The sequence below is a fragment of the Bombina bombina genome, chromosome 5 (genome assembly GCF_027579735.1).
Source record: "Bombina bombina isolate aBomBom1 chromosome 5, aBomBom1.pri, whole genome shotgun sequence".
Lineage (NCBI taxonomy): Eukaryota > Metazoa > Chordata > Amphibia > Anura > Bombinatoridae > Bombina > Bombina bombina.
In genome coordinates, this window is record NC_069503.1 from 193,722,124 (window position 1) to 193,737,257 (window position 15,134).

The 15,134-nt window shown below is 42.7% G+C and overlaps 1 protein-coding gene and 1 pseudogene across 3 annotated transcripts in view; both read right to left on the reverse strand.

Moving 5' to 3' along the window:
- Positions 1-15,134, reverse strand: part of LMBR1 (limb development membrane protein 1) — a 777,013-nt gene that overhangs the window by 391,990 nt on the left and 369,889 nt on the right. The window lies entirely within an intron of this gene.
- Positions 12,983-13,101, reverse strand: LOC128661963 (uncharacterized; annotated as a pseudogene).

Here is a 15,134-nt window from a genome sequence, read left to right on the forward strand (position 1 = left end):
TGTTACTGGTCTCAGATGTTTTCTTTCTGAGTTTGGTGCTTGTAATTTTCTGTTTGCTCAGTCTCTGACTGTCTTTTTCGGTGCTGTTGCACGATGTTTGGGAGATGTTTTTCCATTCACTTGTCCTTCCTTTGAGGGGTTTTTTTCCTTTATGGATTTTGCTGTGCCTTTTGGGTATCCCTTGATTTACCCTTGTCCTCTCCTTTTTGGGGGATTTTGGTACTGTACTAGTATGGGGACAGACTGCTGGGCGACGGTTCTCCTTGAGGAGTGTTGGCTTGGTGAGTCTAGTTGTGGTCTATAGTTAGGCCTTCAGACTATTTGCGGGTCAGTGTCCTTGGGGCCTTTTCCTTCTAGTTCTTTTGCCCGGCTCCGACGAAGCAGGGTTTGGTTGGGTTGTGTTTTTTTCAGGCCTGGTGCCCTCAGAATGGGCTGCCTATTGTACCCTCCAATCTTTGCATTCAGTGTCCTCTATAGATTGGGTATTGTTTTCCCAAAAGTAATGAATGCAGCTGTGGTCTCTTTCCATTTATGAAGAAAATCTTAAAAACAAAATTTATGCTTACCTGATAAATTTCTTTCTTTTGCGATGTACCGAGTCCACGGATTCATCCTAACTTGTGGGATATTGTCCTTCCTGACAGGAAGTAGCAAAGAGAGCACCACAGCAGAGCTGTCTATATAGCTCCCCCCTTAACTCCACCCCCCAGTCATTCGACCAAAGGCCAAGGAAAAAAGGAGAAACTATAAGGTGCAGAGGTGACTGAAGTTTACATAAAAAATACTATTTGTCTTGAATACACAGGGCGGGCCGTGGACTCGGTACATCGCAAAAGAAAGAAATTTATCAGTTAAGCATAAATTTTGTTTTCTTTTGCAAGATGTACCGAGTCCACGGATTCATCCTAACTTGTGGGATACCAATACCAAAGCTTTAGGACACGGATGAAGGGAGGGACAAGACAGGAACCTAAATGGAAGGCACCACTGCTTGCAAAACCTTTCTCCCAAAAACAGCCTCCGAAGAGGCAAAAGTATCAAATTTGAAAAATTTGGAAAAGGTATGAAACGAAGACCAAGTCGCAGCCTTACAAATCTGTTCAACAGAAGCATCATTTTTAAAAGCCCATGTGGAAGCCACCGCTCTAGTGGAGTGAGCTGTAATTCTTTCAGGAGGCTGCTGTCCAGCAGCCTCATAAGCCAAACGGATGATGCTTTTCAGCCAAAAGGAAAGAGAGGTAGCCGTAGCCTTTTGACCTCTACGCTTTCCAGCATAGACAACAAACAAAGAAGATGATTGGCGAAAATCTTTGGTTGCCTGCAAATAAAACTTCAAGGCACGAACCACGTCCAAGTTGTGCAACAGACGTTCCTTCTTAGAAGAAGGATTAGGACACAGAGAAGGAACAACAATTTCCTGATTGATATTCCTGTTAGAAACAACCTTAGGGAGGAACCCAGGTTTGGTACGCAAAACCACCTTATCAGCATGGAAAACAAGATAAGGCGAGTCACATTGTAATGCAGATAATTCAGAAACTCTTCAAGCTGAAGAGATAGCAACTAGAAACAAAACTTTCCAAGATAGAAGCTTAATGGAAAATGGAAAAAGAACAAACACAAGGGTGAAAAGGTGTCTGAGGTTTACTAAAAAAAAACAGCCAAATTAGAATTTAAAAAGAGGGCGGGGTCGTGGACTCTCTATGCCCGGAAAGAAAGAACTTCATCAGGTAAGCATAATTTAGTTTTCTTTCCTATGGCATGGAGAGTCCACAACGTCATTCCAATTACTAGTGGGAACCAATACCCAAGCTAGAGGACACGGAATGAATAGGGAGGGAGAACAAGGCAGGCGGACCTAAACAGAAGGCACCCCCCCTTGAAGAACCTTTTTCAATTTGTAGAATTTGGAAAAAGTGTGCAAAGAGGACCATGTTGTCGCCTTGCAAATTTGTTCCACAGAAGCTTCATTTTTTAAAGCATAAGAAGAGAAGAGAAGAGGAGACAGCCCTAGTGGAAAGAGCCATAATTCTCAGTCCAGCAGCCTCATAAGCAAAACGAATCACACTTCTTAACCAGAGGGAAAGAGTAGTAGAACTGGCCTTCTGACCCTTACGCTTTACAGAGAAAACAACAAATAGGGCAGAAGATTGCCGAAAATCTTTAGTAGCTTGTAAGTAAAATTTTAGAGCATGCACAACATCCAAGTTATGCAAAAGACGTTCTTTATGAGAAGAAGCATTAGGACAAAAAGACGGAACAACAATTTCCTGATTAATGTTTCGATCAGACACCACCTTAGGGAGAAACCCCAATTTAGTACGAAGGACCACCTTATCTGCATGAAAAATAAGGTACGGTGAATAACACTGCATAGCTGAAAGTTCAGAAACTCTGCAAGCGGAAGAAATAGCAAGCAGAAACAAAACCTTTCAAGATGACAACTTTATATCAACAACATGCATCGGCTCAAACGGAGCCTGCTGACAAACTTGAAGAACTAGGTTTAGGCACCAAGGAGGAGCAACAGGTTTTAACACAGGCCTGATTCTGACCAGGGCCTGAACAAAAGCTTGAACACCTGGTAGTTCTGCCAGACGTTTGTGCAAAAAGATAGATAGTTTAGAAATCTGACCTTTCAGAGTACTGACTGACAAACCTTTCTCCAGGCCATCCTGAAGAAAATATAAAATTCAGGGAATCCTCACCCGACTCCAAGAAAAACCTTTAGCTTCACACTAAAAAAGGTATTTACGCCATATCTTGTGGTAAATCATAAGAGTAACAGGTTTAAGAGCCTGAAGTATAGTATCAATGACTGCCTGCAAAAAAACGCATCTAGACAGGACTAGGTGCTCAATCTCCAAGCAATCAGCTTCAGAGAATCTAGATTTGGATGGAGGAATGGACTCTGAATTAGAAGGTCCTTCCGCACTGGTAACCTCCAAGGCAGAAGAGATGACATCTTAACCACTAAAGGATGAAAATCTTCATGCACAGGGAATCTATGATTGTCCATAGGAAACACACTTTTGTAGTTGGAACTATAGAACTCTTTTCCAAATTCACCTTCCACCCATGGGAACTTAGAAAAGACAACATCTCTGTATGAGATATTGCTAGTTGAAAAGATGACACCTGAACCAAGATATCGTCTAGATAAGGCACCACAGCTATTCCCTGGGATATGATCACTGCCAATAGGGCTCCCAGAACCTTTGTGAATATTCTGGGAGCTGTGGCAAGACCAAACGGAAGGGCAATAAACTGGAAATACTTGTCCAGAAAGGCAAACCTTAGAAACTGGTAGTGATCCCGGTAAATGGGAACATGTAAATACGCATCTTTCAGGTCTATGATCTTCCTGAACTGACCCTCCTGAACCAAAAGGAAGAATGGAATGAATAGTTTTCATCTTGAAGGACGGAACCCTGAGGAATTTGTTGAGACACTTTAGATCTAGGATGGGGCGAAAAAGTTTCCTCCTGAGGGACTGGTACAATAACTCCCAGGGAGGATACTGTAGTCCTTTACGCAATTTAAGAAGGCCTCCCTCTTTACCTGGTTTGAGGATAGTCTTGACAGGCAAGACTTGAATCCTATCTTGTAACCTTGGGATACTATGTCCACAGCCCATGGATCTGGGACATCGCGAATCCAAGTCTGTTGAAAGAAAGCCTGCCCCCACCTGATCCAAAATCGGATCAGGGACAGACCATTCATGCTGATTTAGAGTCAGCAGAAGGCTTTTTGTTTTGCTTTCCCTTGTTCCAGGGCTGGCTGGATTTCCAAGTGGACCTGGCTTGGTCTGGTTTGGAAGAGGAGGACTTCTGTCCTTTAAAGTTGCGAAAGGAACGGAAATTAGAAGACTGACGACCCTTAGGTCTATTCTTCTTGTCCTGAGGTAGGAAAGATCCCTTTCCACCCGTAATCTTCTAAATGATTTCTGCCAGATCAGGACCAAATAGAGTTTTACCTTTATAAGGTAAAGCCAAAAGCTTGGCCTTTGAAGATACATCAGCCGACCAAGATTTTAACCACAGAACTCTGCGAGCTAGAACAGTGAAGCTAGACATCTTAGGTCCCAGTCTGATTGCCTGCATGTTGGCATCACAGATAAAGGTATTGGCCAGTTTAAGATCTTTGATCCTATCTTTGATCTCCTCTATTGTAGTTTCCTCTGATATCCAATCAGACAGGGCATCGCACCAGTAAGATGCTGCTCCCGCAACCGTAGCAATACTTGCCACAGGTTGCCACTGTAGTCCTTGATGATTGTACATCTTTTTTTAAGTAAGCCTGTAGCTTCTTATCCATGGGATCCTTAAAGGTATAGCTATCCTTTATAGGAATGGTAGTTCTTTTAGCTAGAGTAAAAATAGCTCCCTCTACTTTGGGCACCGTGTGCCATGAGTCCCGAATGGAATCAGCAACAGGGAACATATTCTTAAAAACAGGGGAAGGGGAAAAAGGAACCTTAGGCTTATCCCATTCCTGAGTAATAATTTCAGACATCTTGTCTGGAACAGGAAAATATCCTCAGACGTTGGAGAATCATAAACTCTATTAAGTTTAGAGGACTTTTTGGTGTTCACTGCAACCTAAGGTTTATAGTTGTCTAAGGTAGCTAGAACCTCCTTCAAAAGTAACCGAAGATGTTCCAGCTTAAATCGGAAATTAACTTCTTCAGATTCAGAAGATTTTTCCCCCATGGTATCAGAATCCGAGATCTCACCTTCAGAAGCTACTGAAGTATTCTCCTGATCAGATAATTGAGAAAGGTTGACCAGTGCAGATTTAGAGGGATCAGAAACCTTACTAGCAGACAAATGTTTAGATTTTCTCTTACACTTACCCAGATTCGGGAAAGCAGACAAAGCTGCAGAAACTTCAGAAGTTATCTGTGTGGCAAAATCACCTGGTAAATAAACACCCCCAGGAGCTTGAGAAGGCACAGAATGAGAGACCATTAAAGCTTGTGACATTTGAGGAGAAAGCTGAGGCATGTCACACACAGCAGTATCCTGAGAGACACTTGGCTCAGAAGGGGGTAACTTGTCTTTGAATGTTAAAGTCTTAGCTAAGCATGAGGAACAGAATTGCATAGGCAAAACAATTTAAGCCTCTAAACATAAACATTTATCCATAAAGATAAACTGATCAGCTAGCTATCAGAATTAATCCCCACTAAATACAATTAGAATGAGAATAAAATATATAATAGCAAAAAATATTTATTTACTGTAAACAATTTGATCCCCAAAAAATAAACGATAAAAGAAAACTCTTAACACTGAGGCAAACCTTGCGTAATTTTTTTTTTTATAGACCTCTAAGAGTAACCTCAGATAAATCTAAACATTTGTCTGAGGCTCCTATCGTAACCGGAGTATGATCCCACTAGCAAAAGGATCTAAGTCGTCAGAAGAGATCCTTCCTGAGATATAAAAACAATGTCCACCAAGAGAAAGAGTCAATCTAGTAATACAGTAATGTTGGCACTTCTAAACTCACGCCGCTCTGAAAAATGCAGAGGTCACGTAAGCAGCCGAAAAGAAACTGCGCCACAGAAAATAAGTGAGCAAAAGAAACTAATTAATGGCCAAATAAAGTCACCTTCTGAGCTTTCCCTTACAACAATAAAATAAAGCTGAATATGAAAGCCCAAGAGGACATAAATATCAAAAACCCTTGCCAAGTTAATTAAGGGAAAAAGCAAGTAGTCTGCATTAACCCCAATGTCTCATAAATAAAGTGCCTGAAGTCTGCATTTATGCCAATAAAGGTGCCCCTGAAATTACCCTTAATCATAGAAGGATAACTGAGTCCCAAGATATCCACTTGAGGGTTAACCTCAAAAGTACCAACCTTCAGTACCTAGAAGGCAAAAGCACTTACCTGTGGATCCAGCTGCAGGGCAGATAACAGCTACTGAGGTGTGACCGGTACTTCAATTTCTGTCAGGGACCTGTAGTAAAAAGCAAGAACAGAGTAACCAACCCTGGCTTTCTGCAAAGGGGTAGCAAACAATGTTAGAAGTAAAGCAAAGACCACCTTGTCGCCTTCTAACTGCTAAAAGTCACCACTACTCTTGCTAAAAGTCACCACTACTCTTGCTAAAGAGATTGACGTGGACACATTATATTGCTTGCAGGGAAGAGTACCCATAAAAGGATTAAATATCTTCAGACACCGTCTTCGCACATCCTCCATTGACAGAGGTAAAGAGAATGACTGGGGATTATGGGTAAGGGAAATTACAATTAACAGCTTTGCTGGGGTGCTCTTTGTCGCCTCCTGCTGGCCAGGAGTTTAATATCCCACTAGTAATTGGAATGACGTTGTGGACTCTCCATGCCATAGGAAAGAAAAGAACATGGCAGCACGGCTTAGGTTTGCAAAGTTGCATCTGAACAAACCACAAGACGTCTGGAACAATGTTATTTGGACAAACGAGACCAAAGTGAAGAAGTTTGGCCATAATGCACAGCGCCACTTTGGAGAAAACCAAACACAGAATATCAGCACAAACACCTCATACCAACTGTCAAGCATGGTGGGGGAGGGGTGGTGATTTGGGCTTGTTTTGCAGCCACAGGACCTGGGCACCTTGCAGTCATTGAGTCTACCATGAACTCCTCTGTATACCAAAGTATTCTAGAGTAAAATGTGAGGCCATCTGTCCGACAGCTAAAGCTTTGCCGAAATTGGGTCATGCAACAGGACAATGATCCTAAGCACACCAGCAAATCTACAACAGAATGGCTGAAAAAGAAAAAAGTCAAAGTCCAGACCTCAACCCAATTGAAATGCTGTGACGGGACCTTAAGAGAGCTGTGCATAAACTAATGCCCACAAATCACAATGAACTGAAGCAACATTGTTAAGAAGAGTGGGACAAAATTCCTAAACGACGATGTGAGAGACTGAAAGTCATACAGAAAACGATTACTTCAAATTATAAGGTGTAATTAGTTTTTCACACATGGCTTCTCCATGTTTGCATTATTTTTGTTAAATAAATCATGACAGGGTGTAATATGTCATGTTTTGTTGTTCATCTGAAGTTGTATTTACCAAATTGTAAGACCTGCTAAGGACCAGATGCTTGCAGTTATTTAATCAGTTTTATGAGAGATTTTAAAGGACCTTTTACGTTTATTAGAAGGTGTAATAGCAGACATAGCCTTCTGTATTGCACCAGCAACATAATTTTTCATATCAACAGGGATATCATGTACATTAGATGTTGAGGGGACAACAGACGCTGTACTAGTACTAATAAATGAGAAATATTATCGGCATGCAAAAGCTTATCTTGACAACTGTTACATAATACAGCCGGAGATAAAGTCTCAGCTAGCTTACAACAGATACACACTTAGCTTTTGTAGAACTGTGTTCAGACAGCATGGTTCCTACAGTAGCTACTGAGACAGGATCAGACAGACATCTTGCAAAATGTAAAAGAAAAAAAAAACATTTAAACAAAATATCCAATTTCCTCATATAGCAGTTTTAGGAATGGGAAAAAATGCATATGCTAAATAAGTAGAAAAGCAAACAGCATAGCCCTCTAGAATATAAAGAGAGCAGGGAGCATAAAGGAAGTGGGGTAATATAATTTAAAAAAATATATGGCGCCAGATATGACGCATAGTGAATTTTATTTGGCGCCAATCAACATCCGGAAATGACGCAACTCACGTCATATCAAGCACAACTTCGCGCCAAACAACCTAACGTAATTAAGATGCAGGAAATGGCTAAACTTGCAACACTATAGACGCAAATTTGCAGCAAAAAAATGACACAATAAATAACAGCATTTTGCGCCCTCGCAAGACTAGACTTGCCTGCGAAATTAAGGAAAAACAAGTCAAATTGGGGAAAAAAAGACTAAACCCAAGGTAAGAAAATAACTTCCTAAAACATGATTCTCATACTGAAACTGTTAGGCTGCAAAGGGAAATACACATACACCTAACTCATGGCAAATATAAGTAAATACATATATTTAAAACTTTATATTAATACATAAAGTGCCAAACATAGCTGAGAATGTCTTAAATAATGATACATACTTACCGAAGACACCCATCCACATATAGTAGACAGCCAAACCAGTACTGAAAACTATCAGCAGAGGTAATATATAAGAGTATATTGTCGATCTGAAAAGGGAGTAAGGAGATGAATCCCTACGACCGATAACAGAGAACCCTTGAAAAGATTTCCCATGAGTGAAACCATAAAAAGAAAATTTATGCTTACCTGATAAATTTCTTTCTTTCTTGACACGGAGTCCACGGATCATCATAATTAGTGTTGGGAATATCACTCCTGGCCAGCAGGAGGCGGCAAAGAGCACCACAGCAAAGCTGTTAAATATCACTCCCCTACCCACAATCCCCAGTCATTCAACCAAAGGGAAAGGAGAAATGAAGTAGCCTAAGGTGCAGGTGTGCCTGAAAAATACAGGGCGGGCCGTGAACTCACCATGTCAAGAAAAAAAGAAATTTATCGAGTAAGCATAAATTTTCTTTTCTTTCTAATGACACAGTGAGTCCACGGATCATCATAATTACCGTTGGGAACCAATACCCAAGCTCGAGGACACGGATGATAAGGGAGGGACAAGACACAGAAGGCACCACTGCTTGAAGAACCTTTCTCCCAAAAGAAGACTCAGCCGAAGCAAAAGTATCAAACTTGTAAAATCTAGAAAACGTGTGTAAAGATGACCAAGTGGCAGCTTTGCAAATCTGTTCCACAGAAGCTTAATTTTTGAGGGGCCAAGACGAAGAAACAGCCCTTGTGGAATGAGCCGTGATTTTCTCAGGAGGCTGCTATCCAGCAGTCTCATATGCCAAGCGAATTACACTCCTCAGTTAAAAAGAAAGAGAAGTAGCCATAGCTTTCTGACCCTTGCGCTTCCTAGAAAAAACAACAAACAGAGAAGACTGGCGAAAATCCTTAGTCGCCTGCAAATAATATTTCAACGCACGAACCACATCCAGGTTGTGCAACAAACTCTCCTTATGAGAAGGAGGATTAGGACACAAAGAAGGAACAACAATTTCCTGATTAATATTCCTATCCGAAACCACTTTGGGAAGGAAACCTAAGGTATTACGCAGGACTACCTTATCAGAATGAAAAATAAGGTAAGGAGATTCACACTAACGCTGAAAGCTCCGAAACCCTTTGAGCCGAAGAAATAGCAACCAAAAACAAAACCTTCCAAGATAACATCTTAATATCCAAAGAATGCATAGGCTTAAACGGAGCCTGTTGAAGAACTCAAGAACCAAATAAAGACTCCAAGGAGGAGTAACAAACTTAAACATAGGCCTAATTATAACCAGGGCCTGACAAAAAGATTGAACATCTGGCACATCCGCCAGACGCGTGTGTAACAAAATAAAGCAGAAATTTGACCCTTCAAGGTACTTGCGGATAAACCCTTCTCCAGACCCTCCTGGGGAAAAGATAAAATCCTAGGAATCCTAACTCTACTCCAAGAGAACCCTCTGGATTCACACCAATACATATATTTACGCCATATCTTATAATATATCTTTCTAGTTACAGGCTTACGAGCCTGAATCAAAGTCTCAATTACCGACTCAGAAAACCCCCGCTTAGATAATATCAAGCGTTCAATCTCCAAGCAGTCAGCTTCAGACAACACATTTGGATGAAGGAAGGGCCCCTGATGTAGAAGGTCCTTCCTCAGCAGAAGTCTCCAAGGTGGAAGAGATGACATCTCCACCAGATCTGCATACCAGATTCTGCGAGGCCACGCCGGTGCGATGAGTATCACTGACACCCTCTCCAGTCTGATCCGAGCAATGAACCGAGGAAGGAGAGCAAACGGAGGAAATGCGTAAGCCAGACTGAAATTCCAAGGAACTGCCAGAGCATCTATCAGTACAGCCTGAGGATCCCTTGACCTAGACCCCTACCTCGGGAGCTTAGGATTCTTACGAGATGCTATGAGATCCAACTCCGGCTGTCCCCATTTGAGAATCAAGCTAGAAAACACCTCCGGATGAAGTTCCACTCCCCCGAATGAAAAGTCTGCCTGCTCAGAAAATCCACTTCCCAATTGTACACCCCTGGAATGTGGATCGCAGACAGACAGCAGTTGAATAATCTTGGCTACCTCTGTCATGGCCAAGGAACTCCGAGTTCCTCCCTGATGATTGATGTAAGCCACTGACGTTATGTTGTCCGACTGAAACCGGATAAACTGGGCTGAAGCTAACTGAGGCCAGGCTAAAAGAGCATTGAAAATTTCCCTCATCTCTAGAATATTTATTGGAAGAACCGACTCCTCCAAAGTCCATAAACCATGAGCCTTTAAAGAGCCCTAGACAGCTCCGCATCCCAGCAAACTGGCATCCGTGGACACGATCACCCAGGTAGGTCTGCGAAAGCAGGTTCCCTTCGAGAGAAGATCTGTTGCCTGATCCAGAACAATTTGCAGAGACAGATCCGCATAATCCGTGTTCCATTGTTTGAGCATGCATAACTGCAGAGGCCTGAGAGGGAACCAAGCAAACAGAATGATGTCCATAGCTGACACCATCAGACCAAAAATCTCCATACACTGAGCCACTAACGGCCGAGGAGAGGCCTGAAGGGCAAGATAAGAGTTGAAGATCTTTGTTCTTCTGGCTTCTGTCAGAAAAATCTTCATTGCTAGAGAATCTATTATGGTTCCCAAGAACACCACCCTTGTAGCTGGTATAAAGGAACTTTTTCCTAAATTCACCTTCCATCCATTAGAAGGCAGAAAAGACAACAACTCCGTATGGGAGTTTGCTAGAGGAAAAAATTGCACCTGAACCAGAATATCATCCAGATAAGGTGCCACTGCGTCACCCCACAACCGGAGCACCGCTAACAACGCTCCCAGGACCTTTGAGAAAATTCTGGGAGCTGTTGCAAGACCAAATGGAAACGCCACAAACTGAAAGTGTGTCTAGGAACGCAAACCTCAGAAACTTGTGATGGTCCCTGTGGAAGGGAATATGCAGATACACATCCTTTAAATCCACTGTGGTCATAAACTGACCCTCCTGAACCAAAGGAAGAATGGAACGAATAGTGTCCATCTTGAAAGATTGAACTCTGAGGAACTTGTTTACGCACTTGAGATCAAAAATAGGTCTGAAAGTTTCCTCCTTTTTGGGAACTATAAACAGATTGGAATAGAATCCCAGACCTTGATCCTGCACTAGAATAGGAACTATCACTCCCAGGGCGTAAAGATCCTGGACACAACGTAAGAACTCCTCTCTCTTTATCTGGTCTACAGATAACCTTGAAAGGAGGAACCTGCCCTTGGGTGGAAAGGTTTTGAACTCAAATTTTTACCTCTGGGAAACAATGACCACCGCCCAGGGACCCGGAACATCCCGAACCCAGGCTTGAGCGAAAAAAGAAAGTCTGTCCACTACAAGATCCGCTCCCGAATCGGGGGCAGACCCTTCATGCTGACTTTGAGTCAGTAACAGGCTTCTTAGATTGCTTCCACTTGTTCCAAGACGGATTGGACTTCCAGGAGGACTTAGACTGTACCTGCTTGGAAGAGGAGGGGGAAGGCTATCCTGAAAAGTTTTGAAAGGAACGCAAATTACTCTGACACCCTTTCTGCTTATTTCTCTTATACTGAGGGAGAGAAAGACCCTTTCCTCCCATAATATCTGAAATAATTTCAGCCATAACAAGGTCTTACCCTTATAAGGAATTGACAAAAGCTTAGATTTAGGTGACACATCCGCAGACCAAGACTTCAACCACAGGGCTCTGCATGCCAGAACAGTAAAGCCAGAAATCTTGGCTCCCAACTTAATAATCTGTAAGTAAGCATCCGTGATAAAGGAATTGGCCAACTTCAAAGCCCTAATCCTATCATGAATTTCTTCAAGAGGAGTATCAGTCTGAATAGAATCAGACAACGCATCAAACCAGTAAGCTGTCGCACTAGTAACAGTAGCGATACACATCGCAGGCTGCCATTGCAAACCCTGGTGAACATACATCCTTTTGAGTAACGTCTCCAACTTCTTATCCATAGGATCCTTAAAAGAACAGCTACCCTCTATGGGAAAAGTGGTTCTCTTAGCCAAAGTGGAAACTGCTCCTTCCACCTTGGGAACCGTATGCCAAGACTCCTTAATAGAATCGGCTAATGGAAACATCATCTTAAAAATAGGAGAAGGGGAAAAAGGAATCAAAAGGTTTCTCCCACTCCCACTGCAATAATCTCTGTAGCACGGTCTGGAACAGAAAAAACCTTCACCGCAGAAGGAACATCAAAATATTTATTAAGCTTACTAGACTTCTTGGGAGTGACAACGACAGTCGAGTCAGAGTCATCCAAAGTGGCCAAAACCTCCTTAAGTAACAAACTGAGGTGATCAAGCTTAAACCTAAAGGATACAACCTCAGCATCAGAAGAAAGAGTAACACTATATGAGTCTGAGATCTCACCCTCAGAAGCAACCGAAGAATCATTCTCCTCAGACCTCTGGGAGGGAACAATCGGAACAGACACAACTGAGTCCGAAACTATACTCACCGATTCCTTAAACTTCCTCTTGCGCTTTCCCTGTAATATGGGAAAGGCAGACAGTGCATCAGATGCCGCAGAAGATATCTGAGAAGCAGTGTCTTGCAACGTAACCCCAACCGGTGACAGAGGAAGCACAGGGCACTACATGTGCAGACAACAATGTTTGGGACACTTTAGGAGAAAGCAGCGGCATCTCTTTAACAGGAGACCCCTGAACAGCATCCGCCTTAGATAATGGTGGCTTAGAATCAAAGAGTCTATCCCTGTAATGTAAAGTTCTATCAATACAAGAGGGACAAATAGGGATTGGTGGTTCCACATTGGAATCAAAACACAAGCTACATATAACATTTTGCGGGGCCTCTTGGTCCTTTTTTTTTTTTTTTTTTTTTTTAAAGCCTACTGCACCTTGTGTTCCCAGGTGGTCTCCCATCCAGGTACTGACCAAGCCTGGCCCTGCTTAACTTTCAAGATCAGACGGGATTGGGTGCATTTATGGCAGTGTGGCGGTAGACCTCTCCTCCAAGTCCCCAGTGCCTGCATCCACTGCCATCCATCCTATTACCCCAAATAGGACCCTAAAATGTCCCAGAAAATCATTAAGTGCCTAAATTCCTGAGCCCAGAAATTAAAGTAAGGCACTTAACTGAATTCACATCTGCCCAGCAGCAGAGCAGCAAACTCGGATTGAGAGACCTCCACCCTCTCATGGACCCGTGGAAAAAACAGAATTTATGTTTAGCTGATAAATTTCTTTCTCCTACGGTGTATCCGGTCCACGGCTTCATCCTTACTTGTGGGATATTCTCAAGCCTACAGGAAGTGGCAAAGAGAGCACACAGCAGAGCTGTCCATATAGCTCCCCTCAGGCTCCGCCCCCCCAGTCATTCGACCGACGGTTAGGAGAAAAAGGAGAACCATAGGGTGCAGTGGTGACTGTAGTTAACAAAAATTAATTTAAACCTGACCAAAATGCCAGGGTGGGCCGTGGACCGGATACACCGTAGGAGAAAGAAATTTATCAGGTAAACATAAATTCTGTTTTCTCCTACATTGGTGTATCCGGTCCACGGCTTCATCCTTACTTGTGGGATCCAATACGAAAGCTTTAGGACACGGATGAAGGGAGGGAACAAGTCAGGTAACCTAAACGGAAGGCACCACTGCTTGCAAAACCTTTCTCCCAAAAATAGCCTCCGAAGAAGCAAATGTATCGAATTTGTAAAATTTGGTAAATGTATGCAGTGAAGACCAAGTCGCTGCCTTACAGATCTGTTCAACAGAAGCCTCATTCTTGAAAGCCCATGTGGAAGCCACAGCTCTAGTAGAGTGAGCAGTAATTCGTTCAGGAGGCTGCCTTCCAGCAGTCTCATAAGTCAATCGGAATATACTTTTCAGCCAGAAAGACAGAGAGGTCGCAGTCGCTTTTTGACCTCTCCTCTTGCCAGAATAGACGACAAACAAGAACGATGTTTGTCTGAAGTCTTTAGTTGCTTTTAAATAAAACTTCAAAGCACGAACCACATCAAGATTGTGTAACAGACGTTCCTTGTTAGAAACTGGATTAGGACACAGAGAAGGAACAACTATTTCCTGGTTAATATTCTTATTGGAAACCACTTTTGGAAGAAAACCAGGTTTGGTACGTAAAACGACCTTATCTGTATAAAACACCAGATAGGGTGAATTACACTGCAAAGCAGACAATTCAGAAACTCTTCTAGCAGAAGAAATAGCTACCAAAAACAAAACTTTCCAAGACAATAACTTAATATCTATGGAATGTAGAGGTTCAAATGGAACCCCTTGAAGAACTGAAAGAACTAAATTTAGACTCCATGGAGGAGCCACAGGTCTGTAGACGGGCTTGATTCTAACTAAAGCCGGTACAAAAGCCTGAACATCTGGCACGGCTGCCAGACGCTTGTGTAACAAAACAGACAGAGCAGATATCTGTCTTTTTAAGGAACTAGCTGACAGACCTTTCTCCAATCCTTCTTGGAGAAAAGATAGTAACCTTGGAATCCTAATCTTACTCCATGAGTAACCCTTGGATTCGCACCAGCAAAGATATTTCCGCCATATCTTATGGTAAATTTTTCTGGTGACAGGCTTCCTAGCCTGGATCAGAGTATCTATAACTGATTCCGAAAACCCACGCTTAGCGAGAATCAAGCGTTCAATCTCCAAGCAGTCAGTTGCAGAGAAACTAGGTTTGGATGTGTGAATGGACCTTGGATTAGAAGGTCCTGCCTCAAAGGTAGCTTCCATGGTGGAACCAATGACATATTCACCAGGTCTGCATACCAAGTCCTGCGTGGCCACGCAGGAGCTATCAGAATTACAGAAGCCTTCTCCTGTTTGATCCTGGCTACTAGCCGGGGGAGAAGAGGAAACGGTGGAAAGACATAAGCTAGATTGAACGACCAAGGTGCCACTAAGGCATCTACCAATGTCGCCTTGGGATCCCTGGACCTGGACCCGTAACGTGGAACTTTGGAGTTCTGACGTGACACCATCAGATCCAGATCTGGAAGGCCCCATAGTT